Below are 25,679 nucleotides of genomic sequence, written 5' to 3' on the forward strand. Positions count from 1 at the left end.
AGAGGAGATGTCAATGCCTGTCTTCAAAGTTTCGAAGGACAGGCTGACTCTCTTGTCAGGAACTAATGCAGCTGGTGACTTTAAGTTGAAACCAGTGCTCATTTACCATTCCAAAAATCCCGGGGTCCTTAAGAATTATGCTAAATCTACTTTGTCTGTGCTCTATAAGTAGGGGAAAAAAGCCTGGATGACAGCACGTCTGTTTACACATAATTTACTGAATATTTTAAGCCCACTGTTGAGATCTACTGCTCAGAACAAAATATTCCTTTCAAAATATTACTGTTCATTGACGATGCACCTGGTCATCCAAGAGCTCTGATAGAGATGTACAAAGTGATTAATGCTCTTTTCATGCCTGCTGACACAACATCCATTCTGTAGCACATGGGTCAAGAATTCATTTCATAAGGCTCTAGCTGCCATTGATAGTGATTCCACTGATGGATCTGGGCAAAGTAAACTGAAAACCTTCTGGAAAGGATTCATCTATCTAGATGGCATTAAAGACATTCACAATACATGGAAGGAGGTCAAAATATCAACAATAACAGGAATTTGAAAGAAGTTGATTCCAACCCTTATGGATGACTTTGAGGGATTCAAGACTTCAGTGCAGGAAGTAACTGCAAAAGTGGTGGAAATAACAAGAGACTACAATTCGAAATGGAACCTGTGGATGTAACTGAAATGCTGCAATCTCATGATCAAACTTGAATATATGAGGAGGTACTTCTTATAGATGAGCAAAGAATGTGGTTTCTTGAGATGGAATCTACTCCTAGTGAAGATGCTGTGAATATTGTTGAAATGACAAGAAAGGATTTAGAATATTACATCAACTTAATTGATAAAGCAGTGACAGAGTTTAAGAGGATTGACTCCAATTCTGAAAGTTCAACTGTGGGTAAAATGCTATCAGGCAGCATCACATGCTATAGAGAAATATTTTGTAAAAAGGAGTCAATTGATGCAGCAAACTTCATTGTTGTCTTATTCTAAGAAATTGCCAGAGCAACCCCAACCTTCGGCAACCACCACCCTGATCAGTCACCAGCCATCAACATCAAGACAGGACTCTCTGCCAGCAAAAATATTACGACTCTCTGAAAGCTCAGATAATCATTAGCATTTTTAGCAATAAAGTATTTGTATGTAATGCATGTACCTTGTTTGTGAGATGTAATGCTGTTGTATACTTAATATACTACAGTATAGTATAAAAATAACTTTTATATGTAATGGGAAACCAAAACATTGTTGGCTCACTTTATTGTGAATTGGCTTTATTGCAGTGGTCTAGAACCAAACCCACAATATATCTGAGCTATGCCTAAATTAGTTTTACCTAGACTTAAAGCTGGTACTCTCAAAGAACTATAACTCATTTGTAAAGGAGGACTAGACACCAATTTGTTGTTCAGAAGTAAAGTGTCTGAAAGAAGGGAGGAAAAGATGAGTGGAGGGAAGCCAAGCTCTCTGACCTCTCTTTCCACTGGACAACAAAGCCTCCTCACTTTCAGACTTATCCAGAGCACCTTAAAATTCTCAGTTCAAATAAGGCTCTTCCTGATTTATTGCTTTAGTTCAAGGATTACAAAGTAGAGCAGTGCCTTCATTTTAAGGAAACACCTAAACTTTATTAAAATTTTCTTTTCTTCATTAGATCATATACATACAGAAAATTATTACCTGCTTAGGATTCTCTCCACTTTATAGAAATCTGCTGCCCTTGTTTTCGGTGCAAAGAGCATGTTGCTTGGAGAAGCCACTAAAGTGGCAGTGAGTGAGCGTTAGGACATCATCCATGGATTTGACATTGTGTTCAAGGAGTGTTTGGAAACTCAACCCCAAGTTCGGCAGAGAGTTTAATCACAATACTGGAGAAATGACATCTCTTTAAAAGCAAACATTATACTGATACCTCTAAAGGAAAAGGTGGGCAATTAAGGTTTCTTTTTAAATAATCAACTTGGTATAAACAATAGAGGAAAGAATTCATAAGGCAATGGGTCTCTGAGAGGGAATAAAAGAAGAGAAAATATATTTTCAAGAAGCACCATGAAAAAGCAGAACTTTGCATTCAATTAGATTCTACATATATCTGTTAACTATCTCCTATGTATAGGGAACAGAACTAGGCCAGAGCATTTAAAAAAAAAAAAAAAGGCCAGATAATGTCTGGATGCACGTACTCCATTCTAGTGCTACAATCAGTGATTATAATGTCCAATTCTCTTTTTTTAGTAAATTTTCTTACTGAAGTAAAACATACACATGGAAAAGTTTATGAGAGTACAGCTCAATCAATCTCAACAAGGTGAAAAAAATCTATGTAATCACTACTCGGATCAAGAAATAAAATATTATCAAAATTCATTGCTGCTTTGGCTGTTTTCTGAGGCCTTCAAGTGCCTGTTTTTCATAATTTTTCTAGCTTGTATACTTCTGTCAAGCGTTAATCCATCACCAACTGCTCCCTCATCCTCAAGCAAAAGTTCATTATACACTATTGAATTCTCACAAAACCTTATGGGGTAGTACTATTATCCTAATGTTCACATTTCAGAAATTGAGTTCCAGAGATACATCCTTTGCTCAAGAACACCAGCTGGTAAGGTTGGTAACCTGGAGCTAAGGTTTAAACTCCAGACTTGACTCCAGAGCTCCCACTTAACCATGATGCCATACTGCTTTCCAAATAAGACACAGTCTTGTGTATAAGTAGTTTACAGGTTTTAAGATATTGCTATAATTTGAATGTTTGTGTTCTCTCCAAAATTCATGTTGAAAATTATTCCCCAATGCTACAGTATTAATAGGTGGGGCCTTTATGAGGTGATCAGGCCATGAGCTTCACCCTCATGAATTGGATTAGCACACTTATAAAAGGGCTGGAAGGAAATAGCAAGGCCCTTTTTGCCTTCTGCCCTCTGCTGTCTGAGGACACAGCTAGAAGGTGCCGTCTTGGAAACAAAGAGCAGGCCTCACCAGACATTGAATCTGCTGGCACCTTGATCTTGGACTTCCCAGCCTCCAGAACTGTAAGGAATAAATTTCTATTGTTTATAAATTACCCAATCTCAGGTATTTTTTTTTTAGACCAGCATGAACAAACTAATGAAATAGGAGAGTTCCCTGATTCCCCTTGCAACAGGGGCATGGTCATGCAACAGGGATGTGGTCACCCTGTTTGGTTCCCCCACAGCTCAAACCCTTTACAGAAGGGAGAGCATGCAGATGGGCAGGTGCAAGAACTGGAGTAAGCACTTTTGGGCTCTGGCCCCACGGCAGCATCTAGGGGTGGGTGTCTGAGACTCCCAAAGCCCAAGTGGGCATGTGTAACACTGTACTCCTTTAGCTTTGCCGTCTGCAGACAGCTTGTGTATTAATCAGCTCAATGGACTCTCTGCCTTATAGCAAGGGCAGGGGGCATTGTGACAACCTTCTGTATCCCAAGCTCTTGCCCAGTGTCCCAAAAGAATTGGATCACACATGGGCTTGAAGGATGAGAGCAAGGTTTTATTGAGTGATGGAGGTGGCTCTCAGCAAGATGGATGGGGAGCCAGAAAGGGGAGTGGGAATATGGTTTCCCCTGGAGTTGGGCCCAGTGAGCGGACTCTTCTCCAATCACCCTGGGCTGAACTCCCCTCGGCGTCCAGACGTCTCTCCTCTTCTCTCTTTTTCTGCTGCATTGTTCCACCATCGCTGGTCTGCTGGTCTTCTAGTCTGCTGGTCTGCTGGTCTGCTGGTCTCAATGTTCAGCCACTTGTGGGTGTGCCCTCTAAGGCCTCAGGTTTGTATGGACACAGGATGGGGAGTGTGGCAGGCCACAGTGGTCTTGAAAAATGCAACATTCAGGCGTGAAAACAGGAGCGCCTCTTCTCACTTAGATCTGTGGGCACAGGCCTGAGGTTGGAGCTTTTGCCGAGGACCCTGCCCTTCTCTATCCAGCATTTCCCTGCCCCACTCCCGTAACAGAGATATAATATTATAAGAGATTTGGTTACCAATCCCTTTATATATACATATGTGTTATATATGTATATATTATCTATACATGTATTATATACATATATATTATATATACATATGTATTATATGCGTATATATTATATACGTATTATATGCGTATATATTATATATACCTATGTATTATATGCGTATATATTATATATACCTATGTATTATATGCGTATATATTATATATACCTATGTATTATATGCGTATATATTATATATACCTATGTATTATATGCGTATATATTATATATACCTATGTATTATATGCGTATATATTATATACCTATGTATTATATGCGTATATATTATATATACCTATGTATTGTATGCGTATATATTATATATACCTATGTATTGTATGTGTATATATTATATATACCTATGTATTGTATGCGTATATATTATATATACATATGTATTATATATATTATATATACATATGTATTATATCTAGGGGAATTATATTTTTAAATATATTATCTCATTTAATTAAGCATTACAATAATATCTTTTAATAATTACAACAATCCTATGAGGTGGAAATTAATTTCCATATATTACAGATGTGGAAACTGAGGTTGAGAATGGTGAAACGACTTTCTGAGTAGGCAGCCAGAAAGTAATCCCACTCCAGAGCACTGGCTGTTCCCACTCCTCCATCAGGACCACCTATCTCTTGCCCATACTACCCACGTAGCCAACGAAGGTCTGTAGAATAAGAGAATAAATGACATCAACATCCATTTGTAAGTTAAAATTGATAGCACAAGAGGACAGTACCATAGTGGTGAGATCATCCCAGACATAGAATGACATCGAATCAGAGGTGCTTAGAGTCAGTCCCAACGAGAAGAGACAGAATCCTTCAATTATGTTACTTCCTTATTCCTTATCATGGTCTTGGATGGGCATGACTATTTCCCTTGATATAATCCATTTCTTGCTGGTTTTATCCAAGTTGTTCTTTAGTCTACTAAGGGAGGTATTGTAACCACCCAATGGATTCACCTTGCCAGCTGCCTAGATAGAGCCGTTTTATCAAGACAGGGGAATTGCAATAGAGAGAGTAATTCACACAGAGCCAGCTGTGCAGGTGACTTGAGTTTTATTGTTACTCAGACTGGTTTCCCCAAGCATTCGGGGATCAAAGTTTTTAAGGACAACTTGGTGGGTAGGGGGAAGCCAGTGAGTCAAGAGCTCTGATTGGTTGGATCCGAGATGAACTCATAGGGAATTGAAGCTGTCCTCTTGCAGCTGAGTCAGTTCCTGGATGGGGACCAGAAGACCAGATGAGCCAGTTTATCAATCTGGGTGGTGCCAGCTGATCCATTTGCAGGGTCTGCAAAATGTCTCAAGCACTGATCTTAGGAGCAGTTTAGGGAGGGTCAGAATCTTGTAGCCTCCAGTTGCCTGACTCCTGAACTACTTCTTTTTTTCTTTTTCTTTTTCTTTTTTTTTTTTTTTTTTTGAGAGAGTCTCCATTTCCCAGGCTGGAGTACAGTGGCACAATCTCAGCTGACTGCAACCTCGGCCTCCCAGGTTCAAGCAATTGTCCTGCCTCAGCCTCCAGAGTAGCTGGGATTATAGGCACACAACCATGCCTGTCTAATTTTTTTTTTTTTTTTTTTTTTTTTTTTGTGGAGACAAGGTTTCCCTATGTTGGCCATGCTAGTCTCAAACTTCTGAATTCAAGTGATCCGCCCACCTCAGCCTCCCAAAATGCTAGGATTACAGGCGTGAGCCGCCATGCCCAGCCCTAAACTATAATTTCTAATCTTGTGGCTAACTTGTTAGTCCTGCAAAGGCAGTCTAGTCCCCAGGCAAGAAGGAGGTTTGTTTTGGGAAAGGGCTGTTATTGTCTTTGTTTTAAACCATAAACTAAGTTCCTCTCAAAGTTAGTTCAGCCTACACCCCGGAATGAACAAGGACAGCTTGGAGGTTACAAGCAAGATGGAGTTGGTTAGGTCAAATCTCTTTCTCTGTCTCAGTTATTTCAGTATTAAGACAAAGGTGGTTTCAGTATTAAGACAAAGGACACTAGCAGGTTACTGAGGGCTATGTGTATTCAGGACACTATACTAGATCTTTTAATGTAGTATTTCACTTCATCCTCACAATAAATCTGTGAGGTTGAGGCTAATGCCCCCATTTTGCAAACAAAAAACATGAGACTCAGACAGGTGAAATAATTTGTCCAAGATCACATAGGTAGAAACTAAAAGATTTGAGATTTGGACTATGCTGTCCACTCCACAATCCCATTGCAATTGTAGGTCTTCCTCATAGTTCTGAAATCTAAGATCCTCAAAGGCAGTGACTGCCAGGGTCTGGCACATAGGAGAACTTAATCAATAACTAGTCAATCAGTCTGTCTGGTTCTCAATGCCCACCACCGTGCCACCTCCCTACCAGCTTTATATATGCGCAACTCTGCCTTAAATTTACTTTCTATCCTAACAAGTTCTTGATACATTCATTCTCAGTACACATTTTCTTAAAACTCAAAGTTTTCTTTCTTCTTTTATCCTTCTGCCCCTTGGGAAAGCCCACTCATTTACCTGCTCAGACAGCTGGTTTGGGAAAGTTGCACGCAGCAAATGGGAACAGCTTGCCCACTGAACCACCATGCAGGAACAGGAGCTACATTTGGAATTCACAGCCCAGAAAAATGTCCAGCCTGCTTACAAAGTACCGGTAGAGGCTCAAAGGAAAACAGATACAACATAATCCTTTTCTTTTGCTAAATGACATCCTCATTTACATCCTCACCATATTAATTCTTTGTTTCAACTTAACTAAAGTCAAAGACAGCTTCTCAGGAAGTGTTATTCACATGTATTAGACAGCCTAAAATGACAAAATGTTCTAATTCCATTCGTGGATAAAAGTCAATTTGACACCAACACTAAGCTGTTATTTTTCAAATAACAATGGTAATGTTTAATTAGAATTTAACCTGGCTGCTTGCTTTCATTTAACAACGTACAGTACGCTGGTGGTTTCCTGACGAAAGCAAAGATTGATGTCCAATGTAAATGCTGCATTTCAAAAAAAGCTGCACACTAGTAGTGTCTAATTATGCATAACACTCTGCCATTAATTACTAATATTTCAAGTGGCTTGGAGGGTTAGCTGGTCTTTAGTCCTTCCTATTATGACCACAGGTAAGCTTAAGTCTTTGTCAGATTATCACAATTGCTTTTAGTGATTACTTCTATAAACCAAGCCTACAAAAACCCTCCTAAATGATTAATTATATTTCTTGATCTGTTTTAACTAAAAAAGATAATAGAAGAAAGCATCTAGCATCATGCCCAGCACATAGTAGTTGCCTAATAAATAGTAGCTATTAACATAGTAAATAATCAGCTGGGTGCAGTGGCTCATGCCTATAATCCCAGCACTTTGGGAGGCCAAGGTGGGCGGATCATCTGAGGTCAAGAGTTTGAGACCAGCCTGGCCAACATGGTGAAACCCCGTCTCTACTAAAAATACAAAAATTAGCCAGGCATGGTGGCAGGCGCCTGTAATCCCAGCTACTCGGGAGGCTGAGGCAGGAGAATTGCTTGAACCCAGGAGGTGGAGGTTGCAATGAGCTGAGATCGTACTATTGTACTCCAGATTGGGCGACAAAAGGAAAACTCTGTCTAAAAAAAAAAAAAAAAAAAAAAAAAAAAAAGTAAATATTCATACTTTTTTACTTGATCATTCATTACCAGAGTCCCGAGCTACTCACTGATGCAGTAAGTTTTCTTTCCTTCTTTCCTCTCTTAGACTCCTGCAGTCCATCATCTCTAATATCCACTCACTGCTTCATTCATTCATGCCACACACACAGTCACAGAGCACTTGTTCTGTGCCAGGCATACATTTTCTCTAGATACTGATTCCTAAGGAAATCTCCCTCTTGGAGACCCCCAATGCATATATTAGAGGCTCTGAGAAGTTTTATCTATCTATCAAATAGAGGATGGATAGATAGATGATAGATAGATAGATAGATAGATAGATAGATAGATAGATAGATAGATAGACAGATAATGGATTAACTTTCAATATTTTCCTTACTTATGGACCTCTTTTTCCATGGACACCTATTACCATCCCAGCACAATGGTGTTCTAAGGAACACACTTTGGGAACAGTGCAGGACCACACCCGACACACTGTAGCACACTCCTGACCAAGATTCTGTCCTCGACCAAACTCTAGCCAGGGCCCTCTGAGCCCTTTCTCTACTAGGCCTCAAGGCATGGCCTAGAAAGACTCGAGCAAACACTAACATAGTTTCTAACAGCTCAGCCATATCCCTAGGACAACTCCAGCTTCCTTAAAGTGCCTGCCTGAGAAAACTCCAGGTTGCCAAAAGAATGTACTGTTTGTTCCAGCAACCTGAGGACAGAGCCTGTCTCCCAGTCTCTGTGGGAGGGTAGGAGCCCACCTACGTTCAATAAGAGCCAGGCAACAAACCCAGATGGGTTTCACATGGACCAATCTTTTCTTCCTACTTTTTGTAATTTGTCATTTCTCTGACTCAAATGAGCCCCCAGTCACCCCCTCCCTACTCCAGTCTCCCTTTAAAATGCCCGGTCACCTCCGTACAAATCAAAGTTGAGTTTACACCTGACCTTCTTCCCTATTTCAATAGTATACAGTACTTAACCCCTTTCTGAGATTTTATGCTTTCTGGTTTCAGTTACCAGCAACTGTGATCTGAAAATATAAAAAGAAAAATTCCAGAAATAAACAATTCACAAGCTGTAAATTCCATGTCTGTTCTGGCTATCATGATGAAATCTCACACCATCCCACTCTTTCCTGACCTGGATGTAAATCATGTCTTTGTCCAGGGTACTCACGTTGCCTGTGCCACCCACCCACTAGTCACTCAGTAGCAATCTGGGTTATCAGATCAAAAAAACAGTATATAGGTGATATGGTTTGGCTGTGTCCCCACCCAAATCTCATCTTGAATTCCCACATGTTCTGGGAGGAACCCAGTGGGAGGTAATTGAATCCTGGGGGCAGGTCTTTCCCGTACTGTTCTCATGATAGTGGATAAGTCTCATGAGATCTGATGGTTTTAAAAAGGAGAGTTTCCCTGCACAACCTCTCTTCTCTCTTTGCCTGCCACCATCCATTTAAGATGTGACTTGCTCCTCCTTACCTTCCGCCATGATTGTGAGGCCTCCCCAGCCACGTGGAACTGTAAGTCCATTAAACCTCTTTCCTTTGTAAATTGCCCAGCCTCTGGTATGTCATTACCAGCAGCATGAAAACTAATACGATAGGGTTTGGTACTATCTGTGGTTTCAGGCATCCACTGGAGGTCTTGGAAGATAACCCCTCAGATAAGAGAAGACCACTGTATTACTGATTAATATCTGTCCATACCACATTAACTGGTGTCTGACTTTGTTTATCTTTGCCACTCCACCTAGTTCTCCACACATGAAAAGCCCTAAGGGAAGACTCATTAAAATTGATACAGGAGGATCTAGTTAATGCAATGAGGTCTAGGTGAGAATTGAGACTATCCTGTTTCCAAAAAGCAGGAAACAGGTATGTTTGTCCAAGACAACAAATTCCAGAACTGGCCTTAGAGTCCCACAGATGTAACTAAAATCCCAATTGGTCCATTGTGAAACCAACTAATCTGGGTCTCAGAGGTCCCAGTGAGGATTAATGAGATAATGCTGAGGAAGACCAAAGCCTCCCCTGAGATATTTGCGATGCTTTACTCTCACAGTTGCCTTTGCCTGTGCCTAGCTACTCAGCCTATGCATCACAGTCTGTCCCTCAAGATACAGATAAGGAAATCAGCCTTTCCTTTAATAGGAGGGAGCAAGGAGGCATGGATAAAAATTTTAACCAGTGGGCCAGGCACGGTGGCTCACACCTATAATCTCAGCACTTTGGGAGACTGAGGCAGGAGGATCACTTGAGTTCAGGAGTTCAAGACCAGCCTAGACAACATAGTGAGACTTCCTCTCTACTAAAAATCAAGAAAATTAGCTGGGTGTGGTGATGCGTAACTGTGGTCCCAGCTACTTGGGTGTATGAGGCAGGAGGATCACTTGAGACCAGGAGTTCGAGACTGCAGTTTGCCCCGCTGCACTCCAGTCTGGGCAACAGAGTGAGACTCTATCTCAAAAAAAAAAAAAAAAAAAAAAAAAATTTAACCAGGCCGGGCACAGTGGCTCACACCTGTAATCCCAGCACTTTAGGAGGTTGAGGCGTGCAGATCACTTGAACTCAGGAGTTCAAGACCAGCCTGGCCAACATGGTGAAACCTCGTCTCTACTAAAAACACAAAAATTAGCTGGATGTGTAATCCCAGTTACTCAGGAGGCTGAGGCATGAGAATTGTTTGAACCCGGGAGGCGGAGGTTGCAGTGAGCCAAGATCATGTCACTGTACTCCAGCCTGGGCGACAGAAAGGCTGCGTCTCAGAAAAAAAAAAAATTAACCAGTGGAGGCCAGTAATTTTTTCAACCCATGCATGCACAGGCACACACACACACACACACACACACACACACACACACAGCATTTTTATAGATTTTTTCCAAGCATGAGATGAAACAAAGGAGCAGTTCCATGGCAAGAATGAAAATAACTCCAGATTAAATATCAGACACCCTGTTCTTTAAGAGTTCCTCTGCCTCCCACCACCTCAGCAAAGCTGTGCATTCTCCTTTGCTCTCTCCTCACACTTTTATGCAGAGCCAGTCAGCTCTTTGTGGCCTCAACCCCCGAATTTGATTCCAGGTCTACCAGCTCTCCGAAAGACATTCCCATAGAAGCCCTCATGAACAGGCAAGTATCCTCTCAAATAGCAGAGTTTTCCTCTGCCTAAGCCTGCACCTACACAGATCCCAAGAAAGCCAACTTCAAGTCCAAAAATGGCCCATAAGGAGGCAGCTGGAGTGTAAAGCAGAACTCCCCAATCTCCAATCACTCAAACATGAGCTGCCTGAGTTTCCCCATACACCACGTATTCATACCATGTCTACTAGAATGATAACTGCCGAAAGATGCTTGTGTCCTAATTCCCGGAACTTGTGAATATGGCACCTTACATGGCAAAAGGGACTTTGCAGATGTGATTAAAAGGATCTCGAAAAGGAGAGATTATTCTGGATTTCCTAGGAGGGCCCAGTGTAATTATAAGGCTCCTTATAAAAGGGAGGCAGAAGGGTCAAACTCAGAAAAACCAGGTGTGTTGTGAGGATGGGGCCCTAAGCTAAGGAAGGCAGGCAGCTTCTAAAAGCTAGAGAAAGCAAGGACTCAAGCTCTTCCCTAGAGCCCTCAGAAGAAATGCAGCCCTGGCAGCACCTTGATTTTAAGACTTCTGTTTTTGTTTTTTGGGGTTTAGTTTTTTGAGATGGAGTCTCGCTCTGTTGCCCAGGCTGGAATGCAGTGACACGATCTTGGCTCACTGCACCCTCCACCTCCCAGGTCCATGCAATTCTCCTACCTCAGCCTCCCAAGTAGCTGGGACTATAGGCATGAGCCACCATGCCTGGCTAATTTTTTGTACTTTCAGTAGAGACAGGATTTCACCACGTTGGCCAGGCTGGTCTCGAACTCCTGAGCTCAAGTGATCCGCCTGCCTCGGCCTCCCAAAGTGCTGGAATTACAGGTGTGAGCCACTGTGCCCGGCCACCATGATTTTAAGACTTCTGGCCTCTGTAACTGTAAGATGATCAATTTGTATTGTTTTAAACCAATAAGTTGGTGGTAATTTGTTATAGCAGCAATAGGAAGCTAATACACTATGTACATTACATTATGTAGTGTATTCCTCGGGTAATGTTTATTTTTTATGCACTGTCTACTTATCCTCATCCTCACAATAATATCCATGTATTCATGGTTTTGATGTGGTTGCTATGTATTTTCCTAATACACATCAAAATAAACAAATGATTATTAAATAAGAAGCGTTCACCTGTGTCCCTCCCCATACCCCCGGTACACCTGCCCCGAGGGCACAGTGTGGATCCCACTTTGGAAAATTCTGGTGCAAAGGGACGCTCAAGGCCCTCAAGATGGGAAACCAGAGTTCCACGCCTGGCTCTTCCACTGATGGCCTTGAACGGGTCACTCTGAAACTCCTGCTCCCTAGCACTCTCCTCTGTAAAGGGGTTCCATAGAATTTCTTGTTGGACCGCAGCCCTCTGCTGTCCACCAGGATTACCCAGGACAGCCGGTGGCTGAGCAGAGAGTCAGCCAAGGGTTTCCATTCCCTGGGCCCTTAAACCCATTCCTCTTACCTGAGTTCTCCAGCCTGAACCCCCCACGCCACCCCACCCGGTACATGGAGTCAGAAAGCTGAAGTTTAGAGCAATGACAACCTCTCTCCACTCCTCTTTTTCCCTCCAGAGCATCTAGGCATCAAGCCTGGATGACATCAAAGAAAAAAAGCTGCTTCACGTCTCCCTCCACCCGCCGTCGGTCACTCTGAATCACACTCACATAGACAGATGATCAGCCAACCACTCCAGTGTGGTTTAAAGGCAGGAACACTACAGTAAAAGTTCAAAAATCTGGTTTAAATATGGCTTCATGACCTGCCAATCCTGTGATCTTAGCCTCTCTGATACTCAGTTTCCTCCTTTGTAAACAGGGAAAATCTGACTTAGCTCAAATTATGAGTATGAAGATTCAATGAAATAACATAGGCTCAATCTCACAGCACCAAGCCTGATACATGGTAGGTATTCAGCAAATGTCACCTGCGCCTAAATTGGAATCAATAACCATTTCCAAAGTGTGCAAAGGGGATGGACACTGTACAGGGATTCCTGATACGTGACGGCAGGGCACAGACCTTTTCCCATGGCTGGCGGACACACTGAGGTCTACACTGCTGTTACGATGACTGTTGCTGTTTGTGTGCTGTTGTTTGAAGGTGGATTGGGCTTTCACGATGTTGCAAACTTGGCGATGTTTAGGAAGCTGCTACTATTACATTGGTGCAAAAGTAATAGCGGTTTTTGCTATTGCTTTTAGTGGCAAAAACCGCAATTACTTTTGCACCAACTTACACATTTTTGAACCTATTTCCACTTCTGTGAAGTAAGCCAGAGAAATGAGGGGAGAAAGGGTGAGGGGAAGAAGACAGGAAGGCAGGAAAGGAGCGAAAGGCAAAGTGAACAGCAGCAGGTCTCCAGTGCTTGGGGTGACTTATCGATCTCAGATCCCTCACAGGGCTGAGCAGAGGCCCCACTAGGAAAAGAAAACTGAACCAAGTTTCCCATGCTAGTTTTCCAAGACGAATTGTCTCATCGGCTGCCAATGCCTGCCCCCTTGTGGAAGTTCTTCAAACTGCTTGTATTTTTATTTATTTATTTATTTATTTATTTATTTATTTATTTATTTATTTTTAATGCCAGGACACTTGGAAAGGCTCACGATGAGAAAATGTTTTAAGCTTCCAGAGGTTCCCCATTGCCTAAAGATAAAAACCACCTGACAGAGATCCTTCATGATGCAGCCCCTGCCCACGAAGACACCTCTCCTCCATGCACTCCCTGCCAGCACTTTATCCTGTAATGATAACAAGCTCCATAGTTCCCCAATAATTAATTGAGTTGATAAGAGGCCAACTTGGGAATGAGATAGACCAGAGTTCAAAATTCTGATGCTTTTTCCTCTAGCTGTGTGGCTCTGGGTAAGTTATCTAACTCACGGCTGGGCACCGTGGCTCACGCCTGTAATCTCAGCACTTTGGGAGGCTGAGGCAGGTAGATCACCTGAGGTCAGTAGTTTGAGACCAGCCTGGTCAACATGGTGAAACCTTGTCTCTACTAAAAACACAAAATTAGCCAGGTGTGGTGGCACACGCCTGTAGTCCCAGCTACTCGGGAGGCTGAGACAGGAGAATCACTTGAACCTGGGAGGCAGAGGCTGCAGTGAGCCAAGATCACGTCACTGCACTCCAGCCTGGGCAAGACAGAGTGAGACTCCATCTCAAAAAAAAAAAAAATAAAAGAAAGAAAAGATATCTAACTCTCTCAACTTGTTCTTCATCTTTAAAATGGGAATAATAACAGCACCTACCTCCTAGGGTTGCCCTAGAATTAAATTAGAATTAAATGAGGTAACGCATGAAAAGCATCTTCCAAGGGTGCTTTATGCCCCATGCGCTTTAGCTGCCAAGGGTAAATGCAGCCTGTTCTTTCTTTTCTTTTTTTTTTTTTAATTATACTTTAAGTTTTAGGGTAGATGTGCACAACGTGCAGGTTTGTTACATATGTATACATGTGCCATGTTGGTGTGTTGCACCCATCAACTCGTCATTTAACATTAGGTATATCTCCTAATGCTATCCCTCCCCCCTCCCCCCTCCCCCCACCACACAACAGGCCCCAGTGTGTGATGTTCCCCTTCCTGTGTCCATGTGTTCTCATTGTTCAATTCCCACCTATGAGTGAGAACATGCGGTGTTTGGTTTTTTGTCCTTGCAATAGTTTGCTGAGAATAATGATTTCCAGCTTCATCCAGCAGCCTGTTCTTTCTACCCCTGAGCCATTCACTTAACAAGCGCTTATTATGCATTACTTGGATGACAAAGGAGGCATAGTCCCTGCTTTAAAAAACTTGTAGTTGAGTGAAGAGACAGAAATATAAACAAGTAACTATTATACTCTTAATTTGACAAAGGCAGTGTTTGAGTTAAATATAGCTTGTGTCCCTCTCAAGTAAAGCAAAACCTAAGATAAGGGATTGTATGAACTAATTTATTTAAGGAAGTGGTCCTCGGAAGCAGAGTTGGGGACTAGGGGCATAGGAAGAGTGAAACAGGGCAGGAGGGAAAGCCAACACACATTTTATTATGTTGGTGCAAAAGTGATTGCGGTTTCTGGTATTACTTTCAATGGTAAAAACCGCAATGACTTTTGCAGCAACCTCATACCAAGCTGCATCACGTTCTAAGTAACTGGGGATGATGCCACTAGAGGCTGTCTAAGGAGTGGTGAAGAGTGATGTGCCTCATTCTGACACATCGTCAGAAGGACAGGAGGGGAACATTCGTCCACCAGCCCGTCTCCCAGTGGTCAAGTGTGTTGCCCCTTGGAGCATTAACTCTCCACCCTCCCAGGTTTGCGCATGTGTGAGTGCCCGGCACATTTCTGCAGACATCCCATTCCTCAATGTCAGGCAAGCCCAGAGGCAGAAAGCGAGGTAGGCAGGACAGCCAGGGAAATGCGGTCAGCTTGCACTTGCTCAAAGCTGGTGGCCCCAGCCATGACTGGAATAAAATGTGGGCAGGGAGGATGCAAGGCGAGGCACAAGAGGTGGCCGATGACGACACAGGAAACTGTCGGTAGGAGGGGCACCTGACCCAGCCCAGCCTTTGGGCAAAGGGATGGGATTTTATCAGATAAGGGTTCCTGGAACGGATGACTATGCCAGGTCTAGGAGGAGTTAGCTGAATCAAGGTGGAGAAGAGGAGAGAAATGGCTGGGCTAAAGCAATGGAGGAAGGTGGAGTGCAGAGGCAGGAGGAGGGCAGGTTCAAGGAATAATTAGGGGGTACAATTGTCAGGGCGAGGCGAGGGACGGGATGATGAGTGGGGAGTAAGAGTGGTTGTGGATAACGTGGTTTCTGACTCCCGTGTCTCCACTCAAGACAGAAAGGGAGGAGAAGAATGTGGCTCCCAGGATGGATACTGAGCTCTGAAGCACCATGTTCAACTTAACTCTGCGATACTCAAGTGGAGAAGGTCAAGAAGCTCCCGGGTGCTGGAGTCGGATGCTTAGGAAGGCTTTAAAGTTGGCGTACGGAGAAATGGAACAGGATCTTGAAAAGGACTTGCTGTATCAGGTTTTCATTAATGTGCAAAGGCCAAGAACACAACAGGTACCAAGTCCCCACATTCCTAGGCAAAGTGTTAGGTCACTGGTGCAGGACCCATCAAGAGACTAGGAAGCCACTGTCAGATCCCATGCACACCCACCACCAGCCTTTGATGCTGGAGAGGTGGAAGAGGTAGAGAGACAATGTCTCCAGAGAGCTGTTGGAATCTTGCACCATTTCTCCTCTCCCTGCCCCTCTCTGGGGAGTGAAGAAGGAGGGCAAATGCTCATGTTTTCCCAAGGCCAGATGTGGGCCACATGGGAAGGAGCCAACCTCAAGCCATGTTGAAAGGAACACTTCCCAGGAGTTAGCCTGGAAAGACAAAGTGACCCTGCAGGGATGGGGGACCATGGAAGCCTAGAGGCTGAGGGGACCATGGAAGCCTAGAGGCTGAGGAGACCTGCTGGGGGAGAAGACTGTGTGCTTCAGGGTTGCTGTGGTCAGAGGATGCAACAGGGTGCACCCAGCCAAAGAACCAACATTTAATAATCTGCCATGCCCAGACAGCACCTACATCTGGATATATCTGAGCCAGTCCAGCACATCCTCCCTGTCCTATACTGTTCCTGGATCCAGCTTGCCAGCACCCTCAGAAGTGGATCCCTCAGCTCCAGTCGAGCCTTCAGATGAAGGCAGCCCCAGCTGACATCTGACAGCAGCCTCACAAGAGACCCTGAGCCATAACCCCAAAATAAGTCACTCCTAAATTCCTGACCCACAGAAACTGTGAAAGATAATAAGTACTATTCTTTTAAGCTCCTAAGTTTTGGGGTGATTTGTTTACACACCAATAGATAACTAACACATGGCTCCACCCCACTACTACTAAATCAGGATTGGGAAAGTTTCCAGGAATCCATTTTTAATAACCTCCCAAAATGATTCCTTTGATAACCAACTAAATTTAGAGGACGAAGATCAAAGTGGCATCTCTGGGAATCCTGACCTTCAGGGTTTCCATGAACTTTACAGTCTTGTGAGTGAAACTGACAATAATCCCACCAATGTTATTTAGTTGTAATTATGATCTGGGTTTGAAGGAAGTAGGAAAGGGTTTGGGCACCAATTTTAAGAGTCACTGAAACATCACTGGTGTAACTTGTAGCTAAGTAAGCCAAACATGCTTCCAGCTAAACTGACAGCTCCACCCAGTGGACATTTTGAAAACTTCTCTCATCTGAGTTTTTTTTTTCTTTTATACACTTGGATTCACCGGCCCCTGAAAGCCCACTATCACCATCAGCTAATATGCTGATTCAGATCATGTTTGCATCTTTGCTGCTTACCAGCTGTTAACTACCTAAATTGCAAGCCCTTTCATGCACCTCCGAAGGAGTCTGGTTTAGAAGATCAGAGAGCGAAAGTAGCTAAGGAACAAACACTACCAAAAAAAGTCGTGGTACAGGCAGGGCGCAGTGACTCACGCCTGTAATCCCAGCACTTTGGGAGGCCGAGGTGGGCGGATCACGAGGTCAGGAGATCGAGACCATCCTGGCTAACACGGTGAAACCCCGTCTCTACTAAAAATACAAAAAATTAGCCAGGCGTGGTGGTGGGCGCCTGTAGTCCCAGCTACTCAGGAGGCTGAGGCAGGAGAATGGAGTGAACCTGGGAGGTGGAGCTTGCAGTGAGCCAAGATCGCACCACTGCACTCCAGCCTGGGCGACAGAGCGGACTCTGTCTCAAAAAAGAAAAAAACAAAAAAAAGGGCGCGGTACAAATATATTTTCAAAATGTTGGGTCTGCTTCTACCCATGGAAATAAATCAGATTTTTAAAAAGAAAGAAAAAGGAAGGGTGCAGTGACTCCTGCCTATAGTCCCAGCCCTTTGGGAGGCTGAGGCAAAAGGATCACTTGAGCTCAGGGGTTCAAGACCAGCCTGAGCAACATAATAAGACTCTGTCTCTACAAAAAATACAAAAATTAGCCAGGTGTGGTGGCATGGGCCCATAGTCCCAGCTACTTGGGAGACTGAGGTGGGAGGATCACTTGAGCCTGGAAGTCAAGGCTGCAGTGAGCTGTGATTGCACCACTGCACTCCAGCCTGTGTGACAGAACGAGGGCCTGCCAAAAAAAAAAAAAGAAAAAGAAAGAAAGAGAGAAAGAAAAGAATTCTGCATGAAATTTTTATTAACCAAAAATTCACTTCTCCACAGTAGATATTTTTAATATTTATTCAAAGAATCACCAAATTATTAGCCTTGCGCAGTGGCTTGCACATCCCAGCGAGGCTTGTCAGAGCCTCTATGAGGCACAGCAGAGCTGCCAGACCATTGCAGAGATGAGGTGACAATGTGCTGATGGGGACCTGAGTGGGATATGGGAGAGTCCAAGGGATAAAAAGACTTCAACATCAAATTTACTGATCCTGATTTCTGTGCTGTTTCCCTGAAAGCAAACAGGCACTGGGCCCACCCATAAGTGTTGCTTCGCATGAAATGGACAAGGTCACAACAGAGAGATGAGCTGCAATTCACTCACTCAACAGCAAGGCCATCTTTGCTTGGCCTGAGTGCCTGTGTTCCTGTGCCACACCAGTTTCAGTCCCTTACATGGCTCTGGCACAACACAAAAAAAGAGAGATGGCAAGAGGAGCTGGGCAGGGGACTGAATCCCCCAGGCCATTACAGTGGATTCAGTTCAAGCCAACCCCACACAGGTTCACAGCAGCCCATCTTGCCCAGGGAAGACCATGACCTCCTTCCCTCCCCAGGGTTCCTTAACATTGACTGAACACTTACTATGCTGTAGGCCTTGCTTTACAAGCATTGATTCATCTTCACAACTTTAATGAGGAAACTTCTATTATTATGTTCATTTCACAATTGAGAAGAGTGACACATAGAGAGAAGTCTGCCAGTTCAGCAGTTACTCTGTGGCCTTACTATGTGCCTGGCACTGAGCTACATACTGGGAGTTGCAAGGATGAGTTTAAAAAACAGACAAGTTGGTCAGGTGCGGTGACTCACGCCTGTAATCCTAGCACTTTGGGAGGCCAAGGCGGGTGAATTGCCTAAGCTCAGGAGTTCAAGACCATCCTGGGCAACATGGTGAAACCCCATCTCCACTAAAATACAAAAAATTAGCCAGGTGTGGTGGCACACACCTGTAGTCCCAGCTACTCGGGAGACTGAGGCAAAGAATCGCTTGAGTCCAGGAGGCAGAGGTTGCACTGAGCTGAGATCATGCTACTGCATTCCACCCTGGGTGGACAGAGCTAGACGCTGTCTCCAAAAAATAAATAAATAACAGACAAGTAAATGGCACTGCTCCTGTCTCATGGAATTTATTTCTTTTTCCTGTTTCATTAAGTTATACAGCAAAACTTGCATTTATTTTATTTTATTTTATTTTATTTTATTTTATTTTATTTTATTTTAGAGATAGGGTCTTGCTCTGGGACCCAGGCTGGAGTGCAGTGGCATAATCACGGCTCAAGGGATCCTCCCACCTCAGCCTCCCAAGTAGCTGGGACTAAAGGCACACACCACCATGCCCAGCTAATTTTTGTATTTTGGGTAGAGATGGGGTTTCGCCATGATGCCTAGACTGCTCTCGAACTCCTGGCCTCAAGCAATTCTCCCACTTTGGCCTCCCAAGGTGCTAGAATTACAGGCGTGAGCTGCCGCATCTGGCTCACATCTTACTATATCATAACCTATATCATGCATGCTGTCTTTCGCTTGACGCCGTACCGCGAGAATTTTCTCATATCACTAAAAATTATTTGAAGACGTGATTTTTAATAATTCTTAGCACAACTAGATTGTGCTAATTAACTGTACGGCTTATTTGCAGTCTGGTATAATGTAGTAGTTAAGAGTGGTCTGAATGCCTGCTCAAATCCTGACATTTGCTGCTTCCTAACTGTGTGACGTTGGGCAAGTAACTTCTCTCTATGCCACACTCTTCTCAACTGTGAAATGGACATAATAATAGAAGTGTCCTTGTTAAAGTCGTGAAGATGGGTCAATGCTTGTAAAGCAAGGCCTACAGCATAGTAAGGATTCATTCGGTCAATGTTAAGGAAGAGAGATGGCAAGAGGAGCTGGGCAGGGGACTAAACCCCCTAGGCCATTACAGCAGATGCAGTTCAATGTCAAGCAGATCCCTACTGGGTTCACAGCAGCCCGTACACCCCAGAAAGGATCTGGACCTCCTTCCCTGCCCAGGGCACACCTCCCATTCAGCAGTTATTCTATGGCACAAATCATATTATATCATAATGTATGGTGATTATTTAACAATTCTGTGCTGCTAGTCTTTTGGATTGTTTCCAAGATTTCAGTAATGATGCAGGAATTTCATTTGTTATATTTTTTGTCCTTGTTGCTGATTATTACATAACACTTAAGATATGGAATTACTAGATCAAATGGTATAAAGTTGTAAGACCCTCAAATTACTTGCCAGAAAAGTTCTGCTACTTGACTGGCCACCAGCAGGGTTTAAAATTACACTTTACCAATTACCACCTGCATTTTAAAAATCATTGCTAGTTTGGTAACTATTATTAATGCTATCTCACTGTTTCCATTTGCAGTTCTTAGACAACCATTGAGATAGGATATCTTAATTCTTCTCTTACTCAGATTTTCAGTCCAAATTACCTTATCCAGAGCTAAAAAATAATTTGCAAAAATGCAGTAGGAAATTCTGCCAGGAAACAGAAAACTGAGGCAGAGGCCAGAAAGGGACTTGCTTAGTGCAGGAGTATCTCCAGACTATATAGAGGCTCGCTCAATGCTAAGAACATTCTAGAAAAACATTAAGTTTCAGGCCTGGCATGGTGGCTCACGCCTGTAATCCCAGCACTTTGGGAGGCCAAGGCAGGTGGATCACCTGAGGTCAGGAGTTCAAGACCAGCCTGGCCAACATGGAGAAACCCTGTCTCTACTAAAAATATAAAAATTAGCTGGGCATGGTGGCGGGTGCCTGTAATCCCAGCTACTTGGGAGGCTGAGGCAGGAGAATCGCTTGAACCCGGGAGGTGGAGGTTGCATTGGGCCGAGATCGCGCCACAGCACTCCAGCCTGGGCGACAGAGCAAGACTGTCAAAAAAAAAAAAGAAGGAAAGAAAGAAATAAGGAAGGAAGGAAGGAAAGAAAGAAAAGAAAGAAAGGAGAAGAAGGAAGGAGAAGAGAAAAGAAGAGAAGAGAAAAGAAAAACATTAAGTTTCTTCCAATAATCCCCTGCACAGAGCTCTAGGACAGCAGAAGCCCCCGGCACAGTAGGATTTTCTCTCTAATGTGCTTTCTTTATCCCCCACGGAGCTTTGCTCCCCACCGTCTCTGTCTCTAAAATGCCCCCCAGTGGCCTTTATTTTACATCTAAGTGACGGTATTACAATAGAAATTGACCTGAAGGGGAAAAAACTTGGACTCAGCACCAGTTTCCTCCCATGGACAGAGCCTCCGAACTGACCCTTCCCAATTCTTTCGCCAAGCCCCCAGGAGAGGCTGTCCGTCGCACTTTGAAAGGCAGCATGCGGCCGCACCATTCACTTCACTTAGACGCCTTCTATTTCCTGGGATTTTAAGCAGCTGTGACTTAAAAACACTCATAGGTGACAGCAGCATATTGCCCAAGTCCCCAGCTAGACACAATCTGCCACAGAATGTGGCCACACTGGGAACACCTCTCCCCAGGCCCCAGGCTATTCCAGAAGGGTGAGTGGCGATATTGCTACCACCCTATCATCGCAACAAGTAGAAACTGAAATTAAGAACTAATGGCTTTGGGACAAATTAAAAATGCAGAAGTCAGAGGCACTGTTTCCCAGAGAGGCCCACTCTTCCCTCTGAAGTACCAAAAAAAACAGTAAATACTAACCAGCTGCCATCTCACTGAATACCCACAGCCACACCATAAGGGAGATGGTAGCACTCCCATTTTACTGATAGGACACTACATCGGTCAGGGACCAGCCAGAAAACAGAACCACTCCAACAGAGGAAATTTAATAAAGAGGATGGGTCATATCAGAGATGGAAAAATCCAGAATCCAAACAGGGGACAATGAAGCGACCCAGAGATGAGCAACATTGAGAAGCCACTGCAACTCAAGGGCTGAGAATCAAAGGAAGAGCCGTGGGCAGGCCCTGGGGAGCTGCTTCCACCGAGGAAGGAGCCAGTCAGTGGGAGCGGGGAAAACAGAGGAGACGCAGCCACAGCCGAAGACGTCACCACTGCCCCTGAGATGCCACTGAGGCAGGAGGGGTAATGGGGATACTGTGCTTCTCCCCTCTCCCCATCCTCCCTTGCTCTACCAGGCCCCCAACTGCCTGACCCTACAGGAAGCCAGGGACAGGGGAGCCTGGAAAATGTGGTGCCTGACATGCAGACTGGGACTGAGAAGGGCAAGCAATAAATGTGAGAAAAGAGGCCAAAGGCTGGCCCATTGCTCGTGGTCCCATAACTACGGTGTGGCAGGGCCAGGTAGTGAACAAAGTGCACCTGTGTCCACCAACCTGCTGCATGGAGGAAGCCACCAAGGAGATGAGAGGCGGACAAAGCAGCAGATGGCAGGAATAAACAGGAGATGTTACCGTCATGCCTCCCTAACCAGAGAATCATACAAACCACCAAGGGTGGCGCTTGGTTGTGGACCCCGGCTCCCTAACTCATTTGCATCACTTAGTAGGGATGTGCGGGATCGTAAATTTCTCCAAGGCTGTTTCCCCGTCCACTCATTCAGCACTTACTCAACACTGAACAGGTGGAGAGGCACTGTGAAAAATAATGCTTCAGGGGGTAAGAGAAACTAATCTTCATCCCTTCTCTCCTCTACGTTCCTAACCCACCAGGAACAGACAGGAAGGTAGAGGTGAGAAATCAGTTCTGCATAGGCAAGAAGAGGGCAGGAGAGTGAGCAACCCACACAGCCCAAAGTCCATGCAGCAGACCCGCCCCTGGTCCATATGTTCCAGTCAGTCTTTATTTACAGTCTCTCCAATCAGATAAATCCGTCCTTCCTCCTATGGTGATGAGCAAGTGAGGACCTCAAGAGAGGAAAAGATACATTCCTGCAAAAACCTTCCCATCCTGGAGGCTGAAGAGGTGAATGCCTTAAGGATATACAAGGAGGGATGTATGTAAAACCCCACACACACAGCAGATGGCCCATGAATGCCACATATCATTAGCACATTCAGGGACCAAGTGCCAATGTGCAATCTCTTTTTGTTTGTTTGTTTTTGAGATAGGGTCTGTATTAGTCCGTTTTCATGCTGCTGATTAAGATATACCCAAGACTGGGAAGAAAAAGAGGCTTCATTGGACTTACAGTTTCACATGGCTGGGGAGGCCTCAGAATCATGGCGGGAGGCAAAAGGCACTTCTTACATGGTGATGGCAAGAGAAAAATGAGAAAGAAACAAAAGCAGAAACCCCTGATAAACCCATCAGATCTCGTGAGACTTATTCACTACCACGAGAATAGCATGGGAAAGACCGGCCCCATGATTCAATTACCTCCCCCTGGTTCCCTTCCATTCCCACAACACATGGTAATTCTGGGAGCCACAATTCAAGTTGACATCTGGGTGGGGACACAGCCAAACCAAATCAGGGTCTCACTCCATGATGGCTGGAGTACAATGGCATGATCACAGCTCACTGCAGCCTCAACCTCCCAGGCTCAAGTGATTCTCCCACCTCAGCCTCCCGAGTAGCTGGGGCTACAGGCATGTGCCACCATGCTGGGCTAATTTTTGTATTTTTTTGTGGAGAGGGGGTGTTACTATGTTGCTCAGGCTGGTCTCTAACTCCTGGGCTCAAGTGATCCACCCACCTAGGCCTCCCATAGTGGCTGGGAGCCACCATGCCCAGCCTTCCAATGTGCAAGCTCAACTCACACACTTAGTATGTCTCGCACCCTGTCCATAAGGGATCTCACAGACTTCAGTGCAAATTCTGGCTTCTTTCTACACCGGCTATATGGTTTGGGAAAATAACTTAAACTCTATGATCCTTAGTTCCCTCACCAGATATGGAACTAATATCTACCTCACTCAGGTGTTTAGTCCAGGTTCCCTAGAAAACAGCGAGAAACAAAAGCTTATGTGCAAATGGAAATCATCAAAGTTAAAAATTATGTTCTTCAAAGGGCACCATCAATAAAGTGAAAAGACAACCCACTGAATGAAAGAAATGTGTGGCAAATCACTTATCTGATAAGGGAATTGTATCTAGAGTATATAGAGAATCTAAGAATTCAGTAATAAAAGGATATTATTAAAAATTGAGCAAAGGATCTGAACAGACATTTCACCATATGCAAATAGCCAACAAGTACATGAAAAGATGCTCAACATCATCAGCTATGAGGGAAATACAAATCAAAATCACAATGAGATGCCACTCCACACCCACTAGGATGGCTATAATCAAAAAGAGACAACCTATAATCAAGCAATCAGTGCCAATTTTTAAGAAAACCAAAATTTTAGAGTCTAAGATACCAACTGAATTAAAAATTATGTAATACTTGTGGCACTCTGACAAATGAGACCTTGAGGTCCTTACTTGCTCCTCACCATACGAGGAAGAGGATGGACTTATCTGACTGGAGACATGTAAATCAAGACTGACTGGACTGGACATGTGGAAAAACTAAAACCATCATACACTACCAGTGGAAATGTAAAATGGTGCAGCTGCTTTGGAAAACAGTCTAGTAATTGCTAAAATGGTTGAATATAGAGTCACCAACTGATATTCAATAACTCTACTTGTAGGCATGTACCAAAAGAAATGAAAATATATGTTCACACAAAAGGTGAGTTTTGCAAATGTTCACAGCATCATAACTGATAATGGCCAAAAAGCAGAAAAAATTCACATGTCTAACAACTGATGAGTGGACAAATAAAATGTGGCATAACCATACAATGGAATATTATTTGGCAATAAGAACTGAAGTATTGCCACGTGCTGTGTGACATGAACTTTACTTTCCTGTCATACTTCCATATAAAATTAGAAACAGATAATAAGAATAACAACCAATACTTTCTGAGCACTTCTATATGCCAGTCCTTTTGCATGCATTCATTTGTTTAATCCCTGGAGATCATGATAATGTTCCCGTTTCTCATATGACTGAGATATGGAGATGTAAGAAATATTCTCAAGGTTCTACAGCAAGTAAATGGAAGAACTATGTCCAAATTCACGTGACCTGACTCAGGGTCCCTCTATAACTCTATATTGCTTCTAGGTGTAGGTTATACTCATACTGAAAGTTCCAAAGGAAAAGTCACAATTGTTTAATGGAACAGACCACAGCGGGTTCCTCCCCAGTACTCTGGAGCCCCATGGCATGCTGTTCTATTCCTAGAAGCTGTGTACGCTCTCGGCTTCCAGGAACATGCAGGCTGACCTCCAAGCTGGTGACAGCCCATTTGGAAGGGGGCAGAAGCCACAATCTGGAATGTAGCAGGAAATTAGCACCTAGAGGCAAGCTGTCTTCAGGCAAGTTCGGGCTGAGGGAAGCTAAAATTCAACAAGCCAGGCTTCAAATTACATGTATCTGATCAATTCCCTAAGAAATGATTTCAGCTATAAAGCATACCTGTGAGAACAAACAGATTCAAAAACCTGGTAGAGTTTTCCAGATTCTGTTCAAGGATAAAGTTCAGAAGATTCCAACAAAGTACCTAACCTAAGTTAAAGTTGTCTGTACACCATTTCCTCTCCTCTCATGATTTCATAACCCCACTCGAATATTCCCTACTCCCCATTACTCTACTGAACTGTTTGTCAAGATCGCAAGGACCTCCCCACAG

At 43.8% G+C, this 25,679-nt stretch overlaps 1 pseudogene; it reads right to left on the reverse strand.

The window, feature by feature from the left end:
• Positions 1-25,679, reverse strand: part of LOC100994452 (small ribosomal subunit protein eS7-like) — a 53,722-nt pseudogene that overhangs the window by 27,474 nt on the left and 569 nt on the right.

Source organism: Pan paniscus, chromosome 3 (assembly GCF_029289425.2).
Source record: "Pan paniscus chromosome 3, NHGRI_mPanPan1-v2.0_pri, whole genome shotgun sequence".
Lineage (NCBI taxonomy): Eukaryota > Metazoa > Chordata > Mammalia > Primates > Hominidae > Pan > Pan paniscus.